Source organism: Thermobia domestica, chromosome 15 (assembly GCF_964235325.1).
Source record: "Thermobia domestica chromosome 15, izTheDome1.hap1.1, whole genome shotgun sequence".
NCBI classification, from domain to species: domain Eukaryota; kingdom Metazoa; phylum Arthropoda; class Insecta; order Zygentoma; family Lepismatidae; genus Thermobia; species Thermobia domestica.
Genome location: NC_137468.1, coordinates 116218882 through 116246678, shown reverse-complemented (window position 1 = coordinate 116246678; position 27797 = coordinate 116218882). Strand labels below are relative to the sequence as shown.

General features: G+C 34.4%; 1 protein-coding gene across 2 annotated transcripts in view; it reads right to left on the bottom strand.

The window, feature by feature from the left end:
* dati (zinc finger protein datilografo) overlaps window positions 1–27797 on the bottom strand; it is a 1074481-nt gene that overhangs the window by 1023677 nt on the left and 23007 nt on the right. The gene's annotated exons all lie outside the window — the stretch shown is intronic.

Sequence of the window (27797 nt, the reverse complement as noted above, 5' to 3'; positions counted from 1 at the left end):
CATGGAGTAAATTACAAGCAGAGTTATATTCTTATTATAACAGCAATTACTGAACGAAATTCTGCACATCAGTGTGCTTATAACTAAACCAACAGAAGTTCAAGTGAAGTATTTGAACATTTCATGAGATATACACCATTGAAAAGCTTATAGACCACAAATTCCAACGAGATAATATGCGTGAAATTCCCGCCGTATTCATAGAAAAAGAACAGACATAAAATATCATTAAAAATATGAAAATATTGACTTTGCGGGGCCCTGGCAACCCTTGCAGTTACCTGCGCTGACAAAATGATGCTAATGTGTAGGCCACATACTTGTGACAATAATATAAGAAATGGTAGCCATTGCTGCCATTGCGTAATGAATTCATTTTATGTAGGAAATATTTTTTAAAAAAATATGCGCAGAAAAACATTCATTGAATTAGACATTCTCTCCCCTCCCCCACTATAGTACCACGTCTATATGCAAATCATTTTTGCTGCACACATCATATATACGAACAAGAATTTTGCTTCTAGACCACTTCAGTGAAATATATCTTGTGTTATACGGGACCGTCCCGAAAATAAATGTAAATTAACCAAATTTGACCCCCTCTTCCTCTATAAACAACAAGTACACATACAGGTTACTATCATGTAGGGGACTACTTCATTGCTTCACATACCAATTTTTATGGATGTACCACACAGAGGGGAGGAATACCCGCCAAAACCTGATGAAAAAAAATTGATGAAAAAAAAAATACTTCATCCTCCCTCTCTCGGCCGTACATACGTACCCCGTATATACATAAAATGCAAGTGACGGAAAGCTTTATCTCTCAAAAATACTTTGGTACCAAAACACCTTTCTAGCTTAATTAAGGACTGAGCTATTGATGTTTGTTGTAAAAATAAATGTAATTTACGTCAAAAAACTGAAACTCCAAAAATTGGCTAACTTTGTCCCCTCCCTGCTCCCCATAATAAGCAAGAAGTACAAATCAGGGTTGGCAAAAACCATGGTTTTTATTGAAAAAACAAAAAACCGTTTTTTTGGTTTAAACCAGGTTCTTTTGGTTTAAATAATTTGCTCTATATATTCATATCATATATGGACAGAAATAAGTTTGTTTCGCCTTGATGTTATTATGCAACTACCGGGTTTATGCTGGAAGGGATCACATAAGCTTAAAGCGGAATAAAAATCGTTTCTCGAGTTATATCCGAGAGAAATTGTCCTCCATTTGAACTCGGAACCAGGACTAATTGGCCACAAATGCGATACGTCTGCCGACTCACTCACGAAGGAATCCTGATAAAAATACGTTGTACTGATCTTTACATGCTTCTTAATATAACTGTCAAGAGTCATTTCAGAAGGACAAAAAGATAAACAGTTGCACAAGTGAAACCATTATACAGAATTACATATGGACAATTTCAAAGTACTACGGAGTACAGAAGAACTAATTTAGTTCGAGTTAGTTAACAGCAACTTTTATTGGTACAAATTAAAGAAATACAACGACTTAATTTGCATATTAGTAAGAAAAGTGAATAAAGATACGAATTATTTGAGTCCACTTTGGCTCAGACTCATTTATACATAAATAAATACCAAAGAGACTTCTCATTTCACTAAATGTCTCTCGTGGGGTCTGACCCCCCTCCCCCCACACAAAAAGTACGGCATTTCGATGTATTTTATCAATAGTAAACATTGAAACGAAACAATATTTAGAATTTTTCTTTGATTGCAATTAAATAAAAACAATAATAACAACTACAAAAAATCACAAAACAAACATTTATAAACTTTATATATATATAAGTTGCTTATGCAGTATAATCTTTTTGAGTAATGAATGGGGAATTTAGGTCTGAATATAATAGGAATAATATACGGGAGTGAAACGTGATAACCCACAAACGTGTGTTCATCAAGATTTTACAACCACTTACACTTTTAGGAACATTTTTCGTTTTTTGGTTTAAACAAGCCAACCCTGGTACAAATACACGATATTACCATGTAGTAACCTACTTCATTGCTTCATGTAACAATTTTTATGAATCTATCCCCCAAGAGGGGGAACGGCCCCCCAAAAACTGTTGAAAACAAAACAAAAAAACCACGATATTTACCCTCCTCCCACATACATAAAATGCACACCAGGAAAGTTGCATCTTTGAGGAATAAATTAGTACCAAAACCATCTTCCAGCCTTAATTTGAGGTTTAAGACTGAGCCATTGAGGTTTAAAGCCCTGACACAGCAGTTGCGTCAATGGGAGTTTAAAGATGAAGAATGCAGACGACCAGTAGAACGTAACACAAAGAAACTAAACTACATATTCTGTGAACGGAGATCGGGAAAATCCCGATTTTTTCTCCGGAATTGAACATTTGGGCGGATCGAGATTAGGGAAGTTCCCGAAATTTGATCTAGCGGTTGAATATAGATGGCAAGCAGTACCTAAGAGTGTAAAAATGTAATATATATGCTTATGTAGATTATTGTTTTAAACAAAATAAACGTTTTAAACATGTTTTTTTCTTGTTTAAAACAAAGTACTTTGTTTTAAACGTTGAAAACGTTTTAAACAAAAAAAACATGTTTTAAACATAAAAAACGTTTTTTATGATTTTTTTAAAAAAAACATGTTTTTTTTCAACCCTGACCAAATTTCGTGTTCATATTTAAATACCTGGGTGAGTTGGAAAAAGAAAAAAAGATTAAGGTAGTTTTAAATTAACTCCATTCAAAAGTTTCCAATCATAATTAAATTAGAATTGAGTGCATATCTGAACTGTGGAATTTGTAGCTTTGTATTTGTTGAAGAGGGACACTGTAGTCTAGTGGTTAGAGCGTTGGACTCATGTCCGTGTGGCCCTGGGTTCGATTCCCGGTGCCCACCCAGCGTCGTAAAGCAAACTGGGGAGTCACGTGAAAACAAGACGTGACGGCCACTGCAGGGGCGTCATTTCAGACTTCGCTTGGGGGGGGGCAAGAGTACCACCGACATAAGACTTCCATGTTTTAGTATATTAGTATACAATTGATAAAGTATATGTATTCCTCAAACTTTGGGGGGGGGGGGCATTGCCCCCTCCTGCCCCCTTAATGACGCCCCTGTCTAGAAAGCTCCTGCTGCGCCTGTTAGGGAAAGGGCGTCGCAGCGCGCTGACTACGTGCTCGCCGCTGTTGTGGACATAGTTCAGCCGATCGCTAGGGGATAGTGCTGGAGCAGGCTTAGACTTACAAATGGGCCTTAGGCCAAATGGTTTGGTTAGGTATTCGTTGAAGGATTAATTCTTTAAAGAACCTATGGTAACTGATGCAAGCCGTCGAAGATACAATAACACGGAAATCAAGCAGGAGCGTCATTTAGAGGAAAACATGGGAGTCGGAGAGTAAATGCTTTTCCTGAATCTGAGATCCATTAGTATAAAAAATAAACTACTGGAAAACATGAAATACTTCTGTCCTTAGAACTGTTGTTTCGCCTCCACACTGGACACAGCAAAACGTCAGGGGCTTGCCCCTAATGTGAGAAAATAACCGACACATCAGTCTTTCAATAGATAAAATGAAAATATGATAAAGCTATATTATTATTATTATTATTATTATTATTATTATTATTATTATTATTATTATTATTATTATTATTATTATTATTAAAAAGATTATGTGAGTAAAGAAAGTAAGCATACATGCATATTTAAATATTTTTTTTATTACATTCTTATAATGATCTCCAGAGTTACGAAGAAACTCGAATGAAGTTCTACTTTTGTACGTATGGTTCTGGAATCGACTTTAGGAGACAAACCTTCATTAAATCCATATGACATACCAGGAGCATACATAATAATAATAATAATAATAATAATAATAATAATAATAATAATAATAATAATAATAATAATAATAATAATAACCAGTATGTTTTATTTCACAGTGTGAGGCCACAGTAAACTTCTAAACTATGGTGAATTAAATATTCAAACTTGATGTGGTACATCAACTGGTTGGATAATAAGATCAAAGATCCTCGGACACTGAATCCATACCAAAAAGCTATTACTTGCTATGCGTTACTGTTTTCGTTTTATGGTGATAACGGTTGAAACCAGAAATCGTTGATTCGAACCAATTCTGGACGGAAAATGAAAAGAAAATGAAATATTTCAGTTTAACGTCCCACGTTCCTGTCCTTTAGGCTAAGGAAGACGATGATTAAAGCAAGTGACTCATGATGCAAAAATTGGTAGATTCAGAAAGTGGTAGAAAACGGGAGTATCCCGAAAAATCCCACGAAAACGATGTTGTCCACCACAAACTTACTTGCCGGGGATCAAAGAAGGGATCCCATGCACCAGTGGCAAGCGCTCTACCACTGAGCAACCATGTCTCCCAAAATTGTGCATTGAATACACTGAGATAAAACGTATGTGGTATACATAAAACGTAGGTTACATGTGTAAATCCTGCAGTTTTTGCACAACGTACAGCAAACGTATAACTGAAAAAAGTATATTTTATATGTACTTCCCGTATAAGTGTTCTGAATAAAACGTACTTTCCATACGAACGAAAGAACTGTTCATAGGCTGTCAGGATCTCACACACAGATGGACGTATGTAATATATAAAGCTGGCGTATGTAACATGCATATACGTACGTAATACATGGAAAACTGTTAAGTGTCAGACATCCTCCAATGGTATAGTTTAACATTTAAGTGGGGTAAAGGGCAGTACATATGTTGCATATGAACAACGTATGCTTCGTACTGATTTCCGATGTAAACATACGGATCCGTATATTTATATGATATACCGCTGTCCGAATAACGGATTTTTGTCAGTGTAGATGGTTAAGACAGGAGATATAACCTACTCTTGGGAAGCTGAATCGATTGCAAAAAGTTGTATCTCGATGTCTCTTTAATTTTTGCTCTACGGAAATCAGTAGCGAAACCGAAATTAGTAGTAAACTTCAACCACTTCCGGTTTCGGTAGTGTATTCGTAATATTCATCATACGCTGGCTTGAGACGCTGAACCGTTTGCAGAAAACTGCTTCTCGCTAGGTATTACCGTTTTCGTTCTATGGTGATAAACGTTAAAACCGTAAATGACTAATTTGAACCACTTTCGGTTTGAATAGAGAGTTAACGGAGAAGATTAAGATGTAGATGTTTGAACATTGAATCGAGTGCAAAAAAACTGCAACTCTTATCTTCAATCATTTTTGTTCTCATACTTTTTGAGAGGCGGTCGGCCAAATAAGTTCTATAAGATACTTACACGTAGCATAATTTGGAAGTCTAATAAACTAACAGATAAATGAATAAATTGTTAAATCCAATGAACCAACAGTACGCACTCTGGCTACTACATTAAGAAGAAAATAAAAAAATAAAGAAGAAAAAACATACAAATCTTCTGCCTGGTCTGGTCTTGTATTGATAATGTATTTACTGTGGTTTTAGACTTACCTTTTATTATTATCTTAAAGTATCAAAGTCGAATTCAAGCATTTCTGCGTCGTCGTGCCTGTTCAAAATGTAACATTAATTCTGATATGTTATTCAGAAGATGGGAGAAAAAAAGGTTTAGAGTAACCAAGGCCTATTTAGGGAGGATCTTGTGAGAAGAAACACTACAAAAAAATTCTCAATTTTACAGTGCATTCTAAGTCCGTTTCTTTTTTAAATATAATAAATAACATTCCTCCCTTCGGTTTTATACGTCTCTTTGATAGCTTCAGGTAAAATGCTTAGCTTACAATTCATATAGTAGATAGGTGATTATTTCGAAGACAGTATTTATGCATTCGTTATACAATATCAAACTATAATACATAGGCTATTGAGCAATGTTGTTGCATTGAAAATATTTTATCCTGTATAAGCTACGCTAAACACGTCAAAAGTTTGAAGCTACTGCACTGTTTAGAATGAATTGGTCAGTCGGAGCAAAATGCTTTGTCTTAAATTAATTAATTTTATAATTAATTTACAAACAATTGTATACGAGGGTTAATCAGATAGACTGGATATTTCAGAGTAGAGATTTAACGAGAAAGGAAATATTTCTGAATTTCTAAAAGCAGTCTTTCTTATAATAGAAATTTATATCATGGTATGTTCAGGGTATTCAAACACTCATTTACTCAGGAATATTGTTTGTATATTAGTCTTTGGTGTCATTAATTGGACGGGTTAAATTTATAGTGGTTTAAGTAACTTTGCTTTGTTTCGCAGAAATTAACGTAAAATAGATATTATATATATATATATATATATATATATATATATATATATATATATATATATATATATATATATATATATATATATATATTAATAAATTCGGGAACAAAATAGGTGTCACCTTTACCACAACCACTTCCACTGTCATCTATTGGCAGTTGAATGAAGCTTTGACTTCTCTAGATCTGATTTCTATGTTTAGGTCCTTTTTTTATTCTTGAAAAAGTTACTTACGTCACTGTGAGTTTAACCCGTCGAATTAACTGTGCCCGTCGTATTATGAAAGTGTACCACGTCATTGCGAGTTTGTTACGAAAACGGTTACTGTTTACAGCAAATATATCTTTATGTATATATTTTAATTAAAATATCTTGAGATGCGTTGCTATGGATTTCTAAAAGCGGGCAGCCGTTTTAAAAGTGTGAATATAAAAATATATTATGGTTAAAATAACAATAAGAAAGTCAGTGACAAGAATAATAAATCTATTTCGCAAATACTCATATAGCTAATTTGTTAATTATTAGAGAATAGAATCCGGTCGAGTCACTTTAGTAATTATTTATTCACTTCAGAACGTAACCGTACACAGTTATGCACAAATTACACCCAACTGATTAAATAATTAAAATTATCCAAACTCAGGCTCTCTTGATAAGCGTTTTTTACACTGTATAGAAGATACACTGTTTTAATTATATCATGGAAGATCCGAATGGGAAATTTTACACATAATACTTATTCTATTTATTTATTTATGTAAATCCATTATCTGTTTCAATTAGCACTGTTACATACCATTTCTTAGCGTCAACCAATTTACGAACAGATATAGTTTACCCTCAAATCTTATTGACGAGTAATTGGGTAAACCGAAATTTTGGTAGATAAAGTGTAAGCCACCTCAATATCTTACTATGTCTTTTTGTTTCCATTTTCACATTCATTGTACTTTCTCCTATCTTCCAACTGCACTTTGAAACCAAGCCTGTTAAGATATTTTCATCATACATCATAATGAAATCATTGCACTAATGTCTCGTACCCTTCAATAAACCGTCGAAAGAGAACTTTCATAACTTTCGTCAAGAGAAGAACCGAAAATGTGTACACTTAAAAACTGACAGAAAATTATTATTCTTCATTAAATTAAATTCTAAGAAATTGTATTTAAGTAAATTAAAAAGCTAAATATTGATGCACTTTTAAAATTATCATAGCCTTAAAATGATGCGCGTTAATCAAACAGCTCTGCAAATTTAATGTTAAAATTTGAGCTTACTACTGCACGGCACGTACGTCGCATATGAATAGATGGCGCTAGTTAGACAAATGTGCTGCATACTTGGTTATACTCAGAAACAAGAGATGGCGACACTAATGCTCATGTGCATACATTACTACAATTTGTGAGATATGAATAATGATGACATTTATTTGCATCCAGTGGAAAATTAGCTATCAAAAACATCAATCAATTCCTAGATCATGCAAACAATAAATCTAATTAATGTTACACACTTGATGAAAGGGAACATTAGAAAAAGACAGTATTAGTGTGGTTTTTGCAGAGTCGTTTCGACGTATGATTAGCGTCATACTAAAGGCCTGACTACTGCAGAAAACATATGTTAGTCAAACTCTTTAGTACGACACTAATCACGCGTCAGAACGACTCTGCATAAGGCCCTGTATGTTTAAGTCGCACGGGTCTATTGCCTAAATCACAGTACGCAACTACTGTATTAAAAAAAAAAAAATGACGTCTTAGTGAGAAACGCTGCATTATTATTGCAAGCATCTGAAATAAGGTAAACAAATTCCGTTGTTTTCAAGGTTACCAGACGTCTTCTTTTACCCGAATATATTCTCTTTTCTCGTTCTCTAAAAATGATCCGAACACATTTTTAGGGAAATGGAAAAATGTCTTCTTTTTAGAAGATACACAGGTAACTGCTGCTAGTTCTTAGTTTTTGTTAATGAAATACCGAATGTTTAATATATATGAGGACAAATTTGTTCCTCTTTATATATATATATATATATATATATATATATATATATATATATATATATATATATATATATATATATATATATATATATATATATATATATGAGTGTGTGTGTGTGTGTATGGGGACAAATTTGTTCCTTGTAGGTCAATTAAACATTCGGTATTTCATTAACAAAAACTAAGAACTAGCAGCAGTTACCTGTGTATCTTCTAAAAAGAAGACATATTTTTCCATTTCCCTAAAAATTTCTTCGGATCATTTTTAGAGTACGAGAAAAGGGGATATATTCGGGTAAAAGAAGACGTCTGGTAACCTTAAAAACAACGGAATTTGTTTACCTTATTTCAGGTGCTTGTAATAATAATGCAGCGTTTCTCACTATATATTTTACTCTGTATACTATGAAAATATGTCGTAGAATTTGTCGTCTTCTTCCAAATTGTGTTCTTTTCAAAGTTATACATCAAGTAAATCGACATTTGACATATTTTCAGATTTTTCAAACTTTGTTGAGAGCTCCTCAGCAATTATGGCGCAAAGCCGAATTCCATATTACCTTTACTATCAAGTGCATATTACAGCTCAGATAAAATATACTATATACAACATTTTGTTAAAGAAATAGAATGTCGTGAACTTTCCAAACAATATTTGTACATTTGAACAAGCAATAAACAAAACAAACATACTAAACAAAATAAGATTAAATAGAAATGTAAGCTATCGTTGGGCATTACAGATTGTATAAGCAACTTAATAAATGAACTTCTTTCCACATAACCAGATGGTTAGCGTGCTGTACCTTTTGTGTGCATGGTCACGGATTCGATTACTGGTGTTTCGAATCCACAGATTTTTTAGTATTAATCAGGACTGTAAGGTAGCTGGAGAACTATTTGAAATGTGAATTAGCAAACTATGAATAAAATAATATCGCTGGCACTACATGTCATCCCATTTTACCATATGTCATTTAGCAAGACAGAGACCGTTTCGAAATGAAAACTCCACTAATTAAATAATTAATTCTAAAAATTTAATGTCTGTTTTCAGTACCAAGGCTGTGTAAGGCATTGATCTAGGTACAGGTAAAATAACGTAAAATCCAGACTACATGCATATACGCTCGTCTAAATTAGTGCAGCTTAGGCGGGAAAGGTATCATCTAACGATTTATTCTCGAGGCAGGGCAACAGTTATTTCATTATTATTACGGGTCTATTATCAATTTCAAAAACATTTGGCAGTAAAGGTCTAGAAAGGCAATAAAACTCACGAATCATTCATGTAAACGAAAAGTCACTAACAAAGGATCATTTCTACAAACGGCATAATGAACATAGTAACAGACATTACAGATTTCTCTAGTGAGATACAGTATGTCTCTGTGCAGGAGTATACATGCATATGCTGCACAGAATCGAACTCGGAAATAATTACCTATTACCAAAACTGAAACAAGGGAAGGGAGATGTGTGTAGAAAAAAATATCTTCATAAACTGATCAAAACAACGTTAATTACTGTACACAATTTAAAATAAAACGATTAAAAAAATCTATTATTAATTGCTTTGAAGTACATACTGATTATTTTCGAATAAACCATGGGAAATAAAACAGACGTTATAGCCAGATTCAATTGTGTTCAATTAGTATAGTTCCAAAGTGATTTGCTCTCGTTAAAGAGAAAAAAATACATAGATAGAAAGAACATTCTCCACAATATTCCATGAGAACATTTTTTAATACAGGAAAAAGTAAAACTAAAAATAATATGAAGGCCTTAGTTCTTTTAAACCAGCGGTGGCTAACCTTTTTAAGATTGAGAGCACTTCTTTTTTCAAAAATCCCTGGCTGTCTACTTACCTTTTCACTAGTCCAATAGAGAGAGTTTTAAAATAGTGGTGGGCACAAGAACCGGTTTTTCGGTTTCCGGTTTCAAGGAAAAATGAAACTGTTTTTGAAAATTTTCAAAAAACCGGGTTTTCACCGAAACCGGTTTCGGTTTCTTCAAAACCGGTTCGATTTTCACCTAAACCGGTTATCGGTTTTCTCCAAACACCGGTTCGTTTTTTTACAGAAACCGGATTTTATGGCATTGTAATATGTGTCAAGAACACATATGAAAGAAGCTCAAAAACATGTGTAAATTCTCATAAAAAGGAAGTGCAAACCGAAAGCGATATGCTAAAAACCAATATGTTTAAAAACAAACATACAGGTTTGTTTGAGAAAACAGAACCCGTATTGGAGAAAACAGAAATGTCGGTTTTTCGGATATCGGTTTTCCAGAAACCGTTTTCCGGTTTTATAAAAACCGGTTTTGGCCATACTTCTTTTAAAACAATAACAATGATGGATACAGATAAACTATCGTAAGCTGCCTCTCACGATTTGTCTGTCGACACGTTGGCTACCCCCTGTTTTAGAACAATCATTTCCAACTAGCTGATGTATGACGTAAGAGTGGCTTTCGCGATCAAAGTCAGAACAGATAAAACAGGTTGAGTTAAGAAGCAGAAGGAGCGAGGTAAGTGGAATGGAATTAAGTAAGTGCTGGCAATGTACTATTAGTCATAAATCCGTGAGTAGTGTATTACAAAACTATTGATAACGCCTTGTTTGCCTATCACAAAACTGCTTTCTTCCAACGCTGGATTTGCTGTAGTCTAGGGGTCTCGGGTTCAAACCCTGCTCCCGCCAAGTGAACTTTGTGGTGGACAAATACCGTGTGCGTGAGTTTTCTCGGGGTTCTCGGGGTTCCTCCCACTTTCTTCATTCCACCATTTAATTCATTACTCATCATCACCGTCTCCTTTAGCAACCGGCAAAACCGTGGGACGTAAAACTAAAAAAAATCCCGGTGGAAGATCATGCGATTCGGATCAAACGTTAAGTTGTAAGTCCACGTCTCGTGTATCCTCGGTGTTGAGTGGGAAGACAAACTCAAAATCAATTACCAATGAATTATTTGGAGAAGATACGTTAAAATAAAAATTCCTGAGGAGTCCTTAAAATTAAATTTGAAATTCAGTTATAATACATCATTATGGCTACTAGAGCCTTTCTATTTCAAGTGTGCCCTTGCTGGCGCTGCTGTCGATGTGTGATTTCCCGTATCTCCCTCAAAAGAGGAGGGACAAGTTGCTGAGGCAGAGATCTTTCAATTATAGGATGCGAAGCGTTGCCACAATGAATTATTTCATGGACTTCGCTGTGTTCTGTCTTGTTATCCATTCTAAGTAGCCTACGATCTTCACTCGTCACCACCAAACGACTGAATGACAAATTGGCAACACAGATGAGTCATTTACTTCTTTTCCTGAAGTAAAGGGAGGGTTTTATCCGTCAGGCCGAAGTATGTTTCACAAATTTTCCGAGGGCATAACTGAAATAGACAGGCTCTAGACGTTTCATCTTCGGACGAGAGGTTGATTGGTTGGAACTGAGTGTCCCGTTTCAGCACTGAGACTACACGAGACGTAGACTTACAGCTTACAACCAAACCACCGTAATCCATTCAAATTTCAAGCCCTCCTATCGAGAACCAAACCGCACTGAGAAAAAAACTGTAGGTGGCGGCGTACTTAAAAAGCTAGGTTCATGCGTAATTCCTGTAGTTTTTGGACTTAACGTACATCAGACGTATAACTCAAAGCGCATGTTTTATAATACTTTCTGTATAAGTGTTCCATCTATACGTACTTTTCGTATGAAACAATGTAGGCGGTCAGGATGTCACATACAAATGGACGTATATAACATATAGCTGACGAAGGTAACATAAGTATATGCATGTAATATACGGAAAACTGTTAGATGTCAGACATCTTGCAGCGACATGATGTAACATCTAAGGGCAGTGCCTATGTAGCATACGGATAACGTATGCTCCATACTGATTTCTATAGTAAGCAAGAGGATACCGTATATTTGTACAATATACCGCTGTCCGGAGAAAGGATTTTTCTCTGTGCGGGACTTCATGCAGTAAAGATGCAAGCGCTAACCACTAGACCAGCTCAGGACAAACGGGTAAATCGAAATCGAATTTTCGGCATTTAGGAATCTCAAAATGTGTACATTTTCCTTGATCTTAAATTCCATTTTCGTTTTAAAACTCTTTTACCACACTGATTCTGCCAAACCCCGACTCCCTCATATTGAGAAAGTATCAATTCCTTAGTCCAACGATTTGTAGGTACAGTTACAAGAAGTTATATTGTTGTTAGTTACTTCATACTAACAACAAATTTGCATCTTACTAATTGTTCAATGTCCAAACACTGAATTACGGTATATAATAATAGAAACTTCAAGTGTTTTGAAAGTAATCCTTCCGGCTACTTTATTGGTTTATATTGATTGTGTCTAGAAAATAAACCTATGTATATTTTTTTCACACTTAATGACAGATGAGAGAGTGTGGGAAATATTGTCGTGTTACAATGACGATTACAGCTGAAGGGTAAACCTGGATCAAACCGACCAGGCGTCTTAATGGTTGAGTGATGCTTGGTCAGTACATCAACCCACTATAGACCAACCATTATTTCTGGCTTTCTAGACCCAAATCCTCTATATTCTTAAAGTAGCTTGAAATTGCTCACAAAGTCAGGTAAACGTCACAAAGTCGTACCTTTGTTCGAAATCGAATTTGGATGAAGGAGCGAACCAATTAAACGGGTAATTTTTCAGCATAAACCAAATACGAGTTTGTTTGGGATAGTGTTTTAATATTAGTATTAAAGGCAGTATGTGTGAACTTTCGCACTCAACCGAGCTTGTGCTAAATAACAGCTCGACCGAGTCCCATTGAGAGTAGCGAACCTGAGCTCGAGCTGAATAAGTGCGAGCTCCGACTAAGTTAGTGAGTTAGAACCGATTGAGAGTACTCCATTGAAGGTAGTGACCCAGAGTCCAATGAAGATAGAAAGCCCCAATGAGGACAGTGAGTGCAAGGCCGATTGAGGGAAGTGAGCCAGAGAGAGTCCAATACAAAATGGCAATGTCTGGTGTAGACAACCACAGAAACAAGCTCCAGTTACTGTGTGCGAAACGCGTAGAATAAATTTCATGACATAACTAGTTACACAAAGTAACTAACAGATGGCAGCAGATATACAAATGACCATCATATTTCACGCAATGAGGCAGGACACAAGAAAAAAGAATATTGAATTTAAAATTACTAAAGATGATAAATTTTAAACGGAGCTTATGCGTAATAAATATAAGGTTCTAAGAAATTCTTAAATGTGGTTCAAAGATTTAAGGTATTAAAGACATATAGTAACCAATTAACAACACGGAAACATTTATATTCTCACGAACACACTGAACATTGTGGGGAAATGGTAAAATGACCCCTGTTAAAAAGTTCATTTTTCTCGCAATTAACACTGACTATCCCTTTATTTTCTTCAAATCCTACAAGTCTTACCATGAAATATGAAATAAACAAGAAGGCGGAAATACTCAAATGTACAAAGATCAGGAGGGAGTACGAATTTTCCTAGAGGTGAGAAACTCAAGAGAAGATATTTAAACATTTAGGTAGTATGATAACATCGAACGGAAGAAGTTAAAAAAAGAGGTGGTTTGTTAAGGCAGGATAGTACAGGCCCGTATCCACGGGAGTCTAGGGGGGACCTGTCCCCCTAAATTTTTACTGTCCCCTAAGATTTTCATGGTAGGCTTGCAAATGCACTATAATATGTCGATGAACTATAATATGATTGGATCGGGCCCCCCTAACTTCTACCGGCCCCTACATTTTTGGGCTTGCTACGGGCCTGGATAGCATATCAAATAACTCATCGAAAACAGTAAAGAAGAGTTTAATTCTGTATAGATCATATACAATTTACACTTAGAAAAACGCAAAGAACATTAGAGGCATTCGAAATGTAATGTTGTCCTGCTCGTACCATGAACAAAGACGAGTAAAACAACATCGAAAGAAACAATTGGAAAGCAATACATACATAGAGAAAATAAACTACGTGGTAGGCATTTGCTGTAATTTTCCAATTGAAGACCACAGAAAAGAAAGGCAAAAAGTCAACTTTCTTTCATTCTGAGAAGATTTAATTTTAAACTTTGAAACCACAGACTACTTAGTATATAACAGATATAAACTATTAATTGTAAATAACGTATGCACTATTTGTCTATAATGTTAGAATAGGAGGCTCTACTTGTCAAGGCATACACACTGATAGCTATAACTCAATTTGGTCGAAAAAGTTATATTTCGCCTTTCTTTCCCGTGATCTTCAAGTGGATTGTACTAAAATATTATTGCAAGGAAAAGCTAGAGAACAAACTGGACATGCAAGACCAAACGGAGTGTCTACACAATATGAGGAAAAGATAACTATATCAAAATGCCAAACAACTACCAATAAGCAGGCACATAATTAAATTCTTTCATGCTGCCAATCAATCCGTGGGTTGAGAACAGTCTTTACATCTATATATGTCGCTTTAAAACAGATAACTTGCATTCGGGCTCAATCGACCTCCAACTCAATAATTGAGCGCAAGAACTTATGAGCACAAGCGTTATAAGTGGATAACGAGCCAGGGTCGGAGTCCGAGCGGACGAGAGCTCCATTGTGGATGATGAACCCAAGTCCAGTGAGGAAACTGATTGTGAGATCGAACTAAGTTAGTGCAAGCCTCACTGAGAATAGCGACTCCAAGATTTAAGTACTAAGTTGGTTGGTTAGTTGAATTCAAATTTAGCTTCTTGTTACGCACCCAGGGTATATAAGACGTGGATCTACATTTGAAGGTGAAATTCGAAGGTGGGTTCAAATTTCAAGGCTCTTTCTTGGCAATTGAACACGGGACACCGTGTATCAAGGGCGCGGGCGCTGGGCACTAGACTAGCCGAGAGGTCTCAATCTAGGATGAATCTGGGCTAACGTGAGTCTCGTTGAGATTAGTGGGGGTGATTCCTTTGAGGATAATGAATCTGAGCTTGATGAGCCCCAATTACACAATGGTCAATTTTGACTGAATGCTGTAGACAGAAACTGATCATATCGGAACCAGGTGTCACTTGTTTATAGAACTGAAGAGATTCAACCACCTTACCGTGCTTTCTTGTAGACTTGTGGTTACGGTTTTAAACACCGTTCAACAATACACGTATATTTTTCAAGAAATCAATACAATTGTTCCTTACGTTTTCTCGAACAGAAAGAATCCTTCATTTCAACAGCAATAAAGAAACACATTACACGGAGAAGATGATAATAAATTTCAACGCATGAGTCCCGCCCTCTTCTGTCACATTCTTTTTTACTCACTTAAAACAAAGAGAACACCGTATGTAGACTAATGAGAACACTGTTTCGGTACTGAGTCAGTGTGATTAATTGAGGCTTCATTCTTTTTTTCTGATTCTTTTATCGTTTGCGGACAATCTCTCCTTCACCATTTTCTGTGAACCAATCTTTTGTTCAGAGTCTTTGCTCTCTTTTTTTTAATTACTTTCTTTCAAGATAATGGAATCAGTGGATCATTGTCAATGGTACCATTGGAATGACTCAGACTTTCAATGATTCCATCTTACTCTCTGATCATTCCTCCCCCTCCTCATTACTATTCTATTTTTCGTTTTTTTTTTTTTAATCGTTCTCTCTTTCTTCCCACCCTATCACACTCATTTCTGAAACACCCATTTGAAAAGAGAAAGGACTTGGGGTTTAGAAATAAAATACTTCCTTGAACACACACAAATTCTGATCATTTTCAAAATTTGATTATAGTAGAGTTGCGCAACAGCATGATCTTGAAATAACTTATTGGTCTTAGTAAACCCATAGGTTTATCGGCAGAGTTACCAAGGCTCATAAACAGATCGTTTCTCTACCAAGCCAGTCTACACATGGCTGTTGTTACCCATCTCAGAGATATTCTGTTTTATTTTCTTTCCACCTTCGTCTACCCATAGGCTCTCCAACGAGAGCCCTATACACCAGATTTGGTTAAACAATCGATTGCAATCGACTGGGCGATCGCTGTTGATTATCGAGTAGATAATGAAACTTTAGAAAAAGCGATATGATCTTAAAAAGAAATCTTAACACACCACTCGCTGCTTTAGAAAGTAAGTTTCAATTGAGATAAAATGATTTCGAATTTTTTTCGTTCGAGCAGCGTGCCCATTCCATTTTAAACTTATCGTTATCCATATGATATTCGATAATAAATACATATTTACATTCAGTATTGCATAACTTCATCCGTTCATTCTTTGTTATTCTCTATTTGTTCCAATCATTTTACTATAAACTTTGTTGGGGGGCACGGTGGCTCAGTGTTGCCCTCCCTGCTGGTCTAATGGCTAGCACGTGCGCCTTTGGTGTACGGGCTCCCGGGTTCGATTCCTGGTGTGTGAGCCTCTGGAATTTTAACTGTTCTAAATGTTTCTGTGTTCGTGTCCCTGTCGTCCTAGGTTACTGGTAAAGCGAGTTAAACAAGTAAGAAGGGAGTAAAATTCAGTAGAAACTAGTAAAAAGTAGATAAACAAGATAATGGGGCACGTTTGGTGAATCAGTCCACTTTTTTTAAGTGATAGAGCGCTTACCTCTGGTGCGTGGGGTCCCTGGTTCGATCCCGGAAAATAAGTTTGTGGTGGACAACATCATGTGCATAGGTTTTCTTGGGGTACTCCCGTTTCCTCTCACTTTCTCATTCCATTATTTCATCATTATTTACTGGCTTTAATCATTCTCTCCCTTAGCCTAAAGGGCATGATCGTGGGTCGTTAATCTCAAAGGTTTGTAAACTATGTCTTCAACTGTGTTTAGCTCACTAAGTTAATGACCAACCTTCACAACCATATCCTATAATGAACAAAATTATGCTTTTTATTTATATTTTAATTTCTTCGATATCCGTTGCAATAATTACTTGTATTCTACACGGAGTAAGTAGTACATCTACTCTTAACTTGATCATTTTATTGTTAGTATTATGACTAAGAACTGGATGATTGAATTGGAGGTTTAGCTTCCCTTTTCAGCATCGAGACTATATGAGATCATCTTATAGTTTAACGCGGGATTCCAAACACTTTAGGTCTCTCCAGTAATCAAACCAGGGTCTTCATAGAGCCACAAGGTAGTTTACTGTCTAAGAGTATGCATTTCTTCACCACCTTTGAAATATTACAGTATATTGATTAAAATATTTCGTTGCTTCTTTGATTAATATTTCAACTTGGTCCTCATATCTGTTTTGTATACTTCGACTTCAAGCTCAATTGATCACATACCATCAAAAATAAACATTCTTGTTTTCTTGCACTACAATGCATTACAGTGAGAGCAAAAAGCAATCTTTTGTAGAATATTAAACGTTGCCTGTTAAACCTTATGTAAACGAAGTATTAACAAAGATTTGCTCATATACAACAATAAGGATGTGCTAAAATCAACGACGAGAATTTTTTTTCCGCAATCAGGAAACTCATTACTAGCCTTAAAAAAAAGTATTCTCGACATGTAGTCGAAAAGTCCGATATAGTATTCGATGACTTAATTGGCAAACAGGTTTACAGCATTGAAAAACCCGAAGTGCCAATTTTGAATCTGATGACTGTTTTCAATACCATTTTCGTTCTTCAAACAAGCGTTACCGACATCATGACAGACAGACAAGGCAAATGTAAATTCCGTTTTCTTTTTCTTAAAAGCAATGGCACACTCAATAATTTGGTAGCAAATATTGATCACTAATTACAACTATTGGTCAGTAGCGCAGTGAGAAGTTTGGCTTGGAGAGGAGGAAAGAGCCAAATTATATTCCATAACATACAGCTGGTTCAAAAAAATCTTAAATAAACTTTGGTAAAGACAGTAAAGAGGATCACGTGCAACACACATACAATACTTTTAAGTATTGAAGATAGGTAGCACCGTTCAAGTCACCATTACCCATAAAGATGTTTACGGATTGATTCCTTTAACGAACTCAGCCGAAATAATCGCTCTAGCTATCAATTACAAAAAAAAATCGACTAACGTGATCCTAAGAAACGCACATAGGTATATTTAATTCCACGTATAGAATATACGATACGGACAGCCACCATTAAATTCATCCTTATGAGTGAAGATGTTAACTGATTTACTCTTTTAACTAACTTGGTCTATCTATACCTACAGTATTACAAAAAAGAGAGAATTCAAACTTTTACTTCCATTCAAAAGTTAGTGTGTACAGTGACGGATGTGCGTATGTACTAACATTACAATTTTATAAGGCCCACTAGCGTGATTCTAGCGTGATTCTAGTGAGAATACGGTGCCTCAGTAACAGATACGTCTAATCCTCTTGCGTTAGGTGTTTCTGGTTCAATCCCAGCTCATGTAAATTACAGTTGATAATATTATGTCTATGAAAGTTCTGTTTGCTCCCAATTTCTCAAATCCCAATCTATCTATTATCATTCGTTGCCTGTACGTCTGTTTAGCTTACAACGGTTAAACTATAAATTTTACTTATTAGGTAAACTTCTAATACTATTACTGTTTTTTCTAACGTAAGTGATAACTGTAACAAGTGCAGCTGTAAAATAGTCAAAGTGATGCTAAAAATGCAATGATAAGTTACAAGATTTGACAGATGCATATAGTTATCAAAATAATGGAAAAGTCTATAGTTTGCAACAAGCAATATGTATGTGGCAGTAATACTGAGAATACATTTACAATCTCTAGTCATTAAGATGGAGCGAAGAAAAATATATACTGAATTTCAAAGTTTCAGATCAATCAATGGTTGACAAGTTGTTTTCTAAAAGTGTGTAAAAATAGTGAGCGATAAATCAATCGTCACTCTCAAGAAAGTTTGCCTTTTCTAAAATATATAGAGGAAGAACCATTTCACTTGAAACGTCTTTGTAACTTTTAAAGTATTTGACAAAAATCAATGTAATTTTGTAATATGTAAATTCGACAGGAGAATATTGTAGTGATAAGCAAATGCAAGACCAAAACCAAGACCCCGGGTGGTCTTGGTCTTGGTCTTGCACATCCAGTCTTGGTACTGGTCTTGCACTGGAATCCTTGGTCTTGGTCTTGCACACCCAGTCTTGGTCTTGGTCTTGGTATCGGTTTTGCTTACAAGAGTCTTGCAAGTCTTGCTTTTAAGAAATCTTATGCTTTTCACAGGAAAATTATACTCTGCATATAAAGGATAACAAATTCTGCAATAGTAACGGAAATTCAATGTGTGTTTCTAAATGTAATATAGTTTACCTTCGTGTAAGTATGGTGATAGTGTACAAGATAGGAGATGACCTTTATTATTTTTTTTTCAGTGGATGCCCACTTCACTGCTTATAAGATAAATCACAACGTTTCTTAATCTTTATATAAAAAAAATTTAACAGATCCAATATTCCACTGGTTCCTAAAGTGGGGAGGCTACCCCTGAGACACATGAAAGAAAATCAAGACGGCACAGATTACTGAAGTACCATGAATGGCAAAATTATTGTTACGGTCTAAAGGTGGCAGACTTCTTTTCTTGTCAACCAGGATTAACTAATCTCTGTATTGAACAAACTTCCAATTAAATATTGGAATTTTGTTTTACTGATTCCAATATGTACTCTGTGAAGCAGAAACATGGACATTACGCAAAAGCAATGGAAAAGAAAATTGGAGGCTTTCGGAACGTGGAAATGGAGAAAACAGGAGAGAATTAGCTGGGTTGAACGGAAAACGAATGAGAAGGTGTTAGAAATAGTAGCAGTAGGGTAGAAAAGAAGAATTTTAGATGTAATTAAGAGGAGGAAGAGAAACTGGTTGGGACATTGACTGAGGAGGAACTTTATTATGAGGGACGTGCTAGAAGATATGGTGGGAGAAAAGAGATGGAGGGGACGAAGGAGACTGCAGTTGAAGGATGATATTTAAACAGAAAATTGCTGCGTCAAGACGAAGAGACTAGCTGAGGACCACCGTACATAGAAGCTTCTTAATTGTAGCAAATTACCTGCCGATAATGGCGGAATAGCTATGATGATGATGAGGATGATATGTTTAGCAATATTGGCCAAAAAAGAGAGAGAAAAATAAAATAATAATGATTATAATCAAACCTCTTAATATTTTAGAATAACTTGAATGAAAACTGAAAACGACTCAACTGTCTAAGTCTTTTATGTAAACTCATTTTTTATAAATACTTTTGACCTATATTAGAAATACACAATAACAGCATCAAACTCCGAGTTATTTGAAATAACTGTACAAAATCACTCTCATTTGTGAATTTAGATTATTTATTGTTGTATAATGGTATATCGCTCAATCCTCAATGTGCCGTATACCTATGAAGGCTAAAAGTTATATTGATAATCCATTATGCGACGTATAAGCATCGGGCCATGAAATCAAGCTTGCGCGTGCATGCTCTAAGTTTCTGTCAATGCCATGAAAATGTTATTTCGATATTAATTTTATGAGCGCACCTTAAAAATTTCCAACGACTGGTTGAGCCTCGGAGCCAACAGCCAAAGCCATACCCATGTAGTCGGCACCTATGATGTACGGAATTACCAATGATCAATACTACATTTCTGTTTAGTTTTTTGAATGAAATGAAATATCTAGTTTAACGTCCTACGATTATGCACCGAGGCTAATGGAGACGGTGTGATGAGGAATGAATGAAATGATGGACTGAAGAAAGTAGAAGGAAAACCCCGAGAAAACCCACGCAGACGGTGTTTGTCCACCAAAATAGCTCACATGGTGCAAGCTGGGATCTAACTAGGGACACCATGCACCACAGGTGAACGCTCTGCTACTGAGCCGGTACTTGTGAAAACTCTTGCGCAAGAGTCTTGGTCTTGGTCTTGGTCTTGCAGGTATGGTCTTGGTCTTGCACCCTTGGTCTTGGTCTTGCATCAAGATTCGTGGTCTTGGTATTGGTATTCCATGCAAGACTCTTGGAGAAACTGCAAGACCAAGACTCTTGCTCTCATCACTAATTGTTTGAGATACTCCAAAGTGGCATCCAATTAACAGCGTTGCCAGCCCAACATAAAGTTATCTTCTTCAGCTGACGATAAGTATACAGGAGCTTTAGTTTTACTCCAGATGCATGTGGTAATATATTCTCAGTAACTGCTGGGCGGATATAAACCAAACTTAGTGGGCAAGTAGCCCATCGTCTAAGGAATAAAGATCACTATATTCGGTGGGCAAGCTCGCCCAGGAACACGCTTGGTTCGGCAAGAGAGGCTGAGTTCCGTTTGTTTTAAATGCCTCACACCAGATTATTATATATTTCAAATTACACACTAAACAGAAAACTTACAAAACTACACTTATTTTCCAGTGTTACAATCTAAGGACGCTACAGTATCACAATCATCCGAAAACACCCACATTTTGGAGATTGACAATTGTAATAATCCATGGTATACGTAGAATTTCGTCACGGGGAGACTGAAGCACTCAATCTCATATTCTTCCAGGACATATGTGATTTTTGTACATAAATCTTATTATGGTAAATGTTTATTTTTCCATAATATCAAGAAAGGTTCAAACTCTGAAAGCTCCTTTGAGTACACCATTGGTAATAACGTAAGTGATAGTTTCAATGGACGTTAGAAGTGCCGTGGTGTCTACGTTGAATACTATTCAACAGACTATTTTACTATTCAACAGACCAAATTTGACGTATTTCTACCAACTAAGAACAAAGTTACAAGTGACTGAAAAATTTAGTTTCTTCAGATGGTTCTACTTCGAGAAATTGGTTAGATGTATCATATCCAAACACGTAGGTAGTTTTTAATAGATGTACTGATCATAATGCCGTTTACCGCAATTCAATAGAAGGATAACAATACTGTTTACAGCAATTTTGTATCTCAAATTATGTGAAATGATGAACATTGGTAAAATTTATAATACTGTTTATAATTATATAATTGCGAGAACTTGTTGTAACTGCAACTACCAAAGACTATTGCTGTAATGTTATAGAAACAGGGAAAGCAACCGTTGTAAAAAAAAAAAAAAAAAAAAAAAAAAAAAATCCTACAACTTCGCCATTTTAAGCAACACAGCAATCTTTACCCATAGTTTTAATTTCCGGACTGAACAGAGATATAAAATTATGTAAGCACTTTTTCAAATAAGGGCTTTTGTAGGAAGTAAAATTTTCAATCCACTCTAACTTGATTACTAATTGTAGACATTTGTCATATCATGGTCATAGTACTCGACACTAATGTACCTTCGATGTGTATTGATACATCCGTATCACTTGGATTATTACTGTTGTGGAGACATCTAAATTTTGATAGCGTCCTTAGCTGTAACACTGAAAAATAAGAGTGGTATTATTAAGTTTTTGTTTAACACGTAGATTTGAAATATGCAATAAACTGAGGTAGTACCATTTAGTATATTGTATATATATTTGTAGTTTTCTTTTTACTGTCTTGATAGCAACTTTGTTTCCCTATCCACATCTTTTTAATTGTCTACGTACCTTCAAAATTCCATAATAGTCTAATATATTTTAAAATAAAATTTTAATGCGATTTTTGTTACGTGCTACTTTTACGCTTATTTGGCTGTCACTAACCACAGGTCAGACAAAACACTTGTTACAAATCAACATTTCTATAATTGCCACTGTTACTTACATTGTAGATACTTCCTAGAGACCTCCAAATTTTGACATTCATCTCTGATCAGAAATATAAGTATTTTAACTTGTATTGGGTTCATGCCGTCAAATTTATCACTGGCATTTGTCTTCATTTCTGTAGCCCCTAGTTAATTACCGAAGTTATATAACTAGAGTGAAGAACGCTAGTCGTGAGTCCCTGACAGAAAAATATTTGAAATAATGTACTTTTTGTTTGTACTAACCACACAGAAGCGTGTAGGTGTATTTTTTAAACAAAGTTCATAATTTTTTTCTGCTTTTTTAAACTGGTGTGTGTGTGGTTTATGCTATAGACATTTCTATTACCTTCAATCTTAAATTAATCAATAGTACATAAATTGCTATGGTGTAATTGGGAAGTTACAACATTAAATGGCAATTGAATCGTAACATAAAACAGCCATTAACATTGCCACGAAAGTTTCCAAATAACACCCTAAATTTCAATTGTGTTGCCTTCGTTCTTGTCCCTTTCAGTCACCACTTAGATCACGTATTATTCTTTTAATTTTATTGAAGAATCGGTATCATTGTCATGTTTCGACACAACTATCTGATACTAAGGATTTCAAACTTCCAATAAGTATAGTAATTTCTGTATTGTAGAGACAGTTATACTAAATGTAACAAAAATAAAGCACTTAAAACATATGCACTAGTAAAATATAGCTAAAATATCCTACGTTTACGTAAAAGGTACATTATACTTTTATGATTAGCAGAAATATACGAATAGCAAGGAAAATGTACAAAGACTGAACAAATGCCTCCGACATACCATGGAATAGCTTTCAAGCAATATTGCAATTTAAAAAAAAAGTTTTTCAAATGTCTTTAAAATATTTCTTCTTTTTGTTTTAGCAAAATTTCTAATTAGACAAACTGGCAACTTTACGTTAGAGGAAAAGGTAGATTACTTAATTCTTCAGATGGCTTAACACATTCTTTTCTATTGGCATTTTGATAGTAGTTAGTAATGACAACAATCAATACATTCTTGTATTTCGAACAACCTAAAATACATTAGTATTTGGGACCTACAATTCCTATGGCACAACAATGATTCTTTCAAATGTCACGGCACACCTTTCAAAATCTTGCGCAAGCGTTTTCTCTGGGTTTTTTCTACCTTATTTTCATTTGATTTTCCTCCATTCTCTAGCCGTAAGAACCTACCGCAATTTATCAATTTTATTGTTCTGTTTCCGCAATATTTACATTCCAATAACATTCGAACGTTTGAATTAAATTCATCCCATTAACTTTTAATTAAAGGAAATGTCTTCTATTATAAAATGAGTGTGATAAAATAAATGACTAATTAAGTTTACTATTATAATATAATATAATTTACAGAATTCCACCTTAACTCCTTTATTATTATTATTATTATTATTATTATTATTATTATTATTATTATTATTATTATTATTATTATTATTATTATCATTATTAGGCTCCATATCTGGAACATATAGAAAACTAAATTTCAGTGAACTATTTTAGGATAACAAAAATTTAATATGAAAATAATATTTTATGTTTTCAGTGCCTTATTATCGTAAGACAATCGTGTGTATGACAGGTGAATTGCAGCGTTTTACATCTGATCTGAAATCATTGAATGTTCTTATACAAATAGAACTCTCTAATTTACTAGATTTCTTTAGTAAAATTAATAATTACAGCTCCTCTGTGATGATTCTGCCTCCTTAGTAGTATCGGAAGTCAGAATGTTTCATACCGTAGGAATACTAATTGACGTATACACGTGACTATCTTTGCAATGAAGCAATAATTACACTGCTGTTTTATATGTAGTATTCCTAATCCTAATTCTCAACTTATTCCTCTATTCAGTCTCAACTTCTGGTTTGTCATAGTCCTTTCTGAACAGATGACTAAAGAAGCTAGCCACCCTATATCTGCTATGTTGGCGTTGTGATCACGTTTAGCAACGTTGGGGCAAGTGGTCTAAAACGTGATTTCAGGATCACACACACATATCCTGACAACAGTATTTATATAGAATTATTTCGATAAGAGGGTGATATCGGTTTTCATTGATAAAGATGACTTTCCAAATTCCATAACTTTGTATGACTGTTTTCATTCATTTAGTTGTTTTATAAAATAACAAATGCCTAAAGCTCACACTGGTGACTTCGCTGTTCAATTATTCACTTGAAGAGAGTGAGAGAAAACAGGAAGTAAGTATCTGGACAGCAAAAGTTGTACATATTGACTCTTAGTAATGCTGTGGCACTTAATATGACTGATACAACATTGGAATGAAATTTGATATAAATTAGGTATGATGTGAAATTACAGGTGGCAAAATCTGTCATGATATTTGCAATATATGAAAAAAGCATAGGATTATTCTTTATTGTATTATTATACTAAGTAAGGTTTGTTATTGAATAATTTAGTATTTTCAACATCAATGATGACGAACTGCTTAATAAGTTTCGTTAGACAAGCAGCAGACAATTCATGAAAACTTCACATATCTAGCAATCCACCTATACAGGGAATTTATATTTTGCTCTTGAAACTTCTATTTAATGCTGGGCACATTCTATAATCAACAAATGTTCTTTGTTCTACATATAATTTTATTCTATTTATAAAAATATGGTATTATAATAGTACATAGTGTTTTCGAGGATGTACAAAACGAATACTTTTCTAATTTTTTAGATGTGACTGGAGAATTAAAATAGGTTTTCTATAGTCTATTGTCGGACCGTCTGACAATAGTCTCACTTCGAGACATGCTAATATAAACAGTAAACAATGTTCAAACAAATCGATTAACTACTTTTCTCTGTAAGTACGCACACTACTATTTCGTTCATGGTTTAAAAGCAAACAGCTACAGGTGCATGTTTCTTACTTAGCTGATCCTATAGTTTTCAAAGGAAAGCGTGGGTTAAAAATAGTGATGTCAACACAAAAGCACAAGCTCTTACTTAGAGTCTTTTAATACACATTTTTGAGTGTCTAATTGACAATTACAATTTTTTGTTAATAGTGAGCAAACTGCCACTTGCACATTCTGTTCTTAATTATATATATATATATATATATATATATATATATATATATATATATATATATATATATATATATATATATATATCATAATCTCCCTCATGAAGTGTTCGTTTCTACGTTAATATTTTGACTACAATAATTTCAATACCTGACACTAAAAAAATTCCATATTCGAGGATTAATACGAATATTACTTTTATTACTAGGGTTACAAACTAGTAAGTTTCGTTCTCAGAAGGATTTTTCCAGTCATTGTAGGGCTCTCCCCGTACAAGGAGTGCAGTAATCCGAGCCTCCTCAGGCCGTGAGTTATTGGCAAGGAGATCTCCGGGAACAAAATGGATCAAATGTATACTACCCTTTACACTTTAAATAATCAACTTAATCGTTTCAAAATCAAGCGGTATGTACTTTCATGAATTTCAATTAATAATTATGTTATTGCTGCGCACATACAATACGCATATCGTGTTTATTAAAAAAAAGCTTACTTTTTTCTTAATATTCGACAAATTTTCAGTTGTTTTTTTAATCACTGATATGTTTGACAATCTTAAAATCACTCACGCATCTCTACGAACATAAAGCAATATTTTTGTAATGACAGAAAAAGCACTTCTCTCGTTTTAATTTAATTTAATAGTATATACTATATAATGATAGTAGTGAAACAAATTTTTAAAATATAATATTTCTATACCACACATTCTGTAACGTTTAAAATATAATAGCTAATAATAATGTACATGGAAAAATATAATACTCGTAGCCAGTAACAAACTTAGTGTTGCAGAGTGCATGCTTTTCAATTATTAGTTAGCATATGTACATTTATTATAATTTATGAGGAAAGGAAATATATAAGAGAATTCATGCTCTCTAATTTACACTTTTCTAAGTCACACTTCTCATTATTATTATTATTATAAAACTGTGTATATATGGACATATTGGAAGATTTAAGAAGTTGTATCTATCATACTTTTATTTGGTTATGACCATTTCCATTCATATATTGTGTTACTATGAGTAGGCTACTTGAAAAATACTTAGTAAAAATGCTTCGTTCTTAAAACAGTATGCTAAAATTATGTAAAGCATTTTTAGTTTTATTTATTTATTTATTTATTTAGCCTGTTTTGACTTACAATAATAAATTTAAGAAATAATATCCTTTCATAGTTGGTATTCTCTGATCAAACAAGCTTCTACAACATTATGTCACTTGCACTGTGACTGATCGTTACACGGTAACTTGAGCTATGCATTTCAAGCGTAAATGTATAATCATCTGTTAGTGTAATGCCCCATGTACGCCGATGGCCTTCCAGACGGCTTTTATTTGAGTTGGTGCATGGTCACTCCCATCGCTGTTATTTATTTTAGTTATTATTAAGATAGAAAAATGAGGTCAAAATTAATTGAAAGTAGCTTAAAATGATCCTACATTAATGTGCATCATTCTACATAAAAAAGAACTATTAACAATGTATTAAGCATCTGACACGGGACATCGATGCTTGAATAATAAGTGAACATAATATAATTAACGCAATAATAATAATAATAATAATAATAATAATAATAATAATAATAATAATAATAATAATAATAATAATAATAATAATAATAATAATAATAATAATAGACACGTTGCTCAATACATTAAATAGCATTTCCACGTGTATGAGAAAATGTATCTGGTTTTCAGTGCAAGAT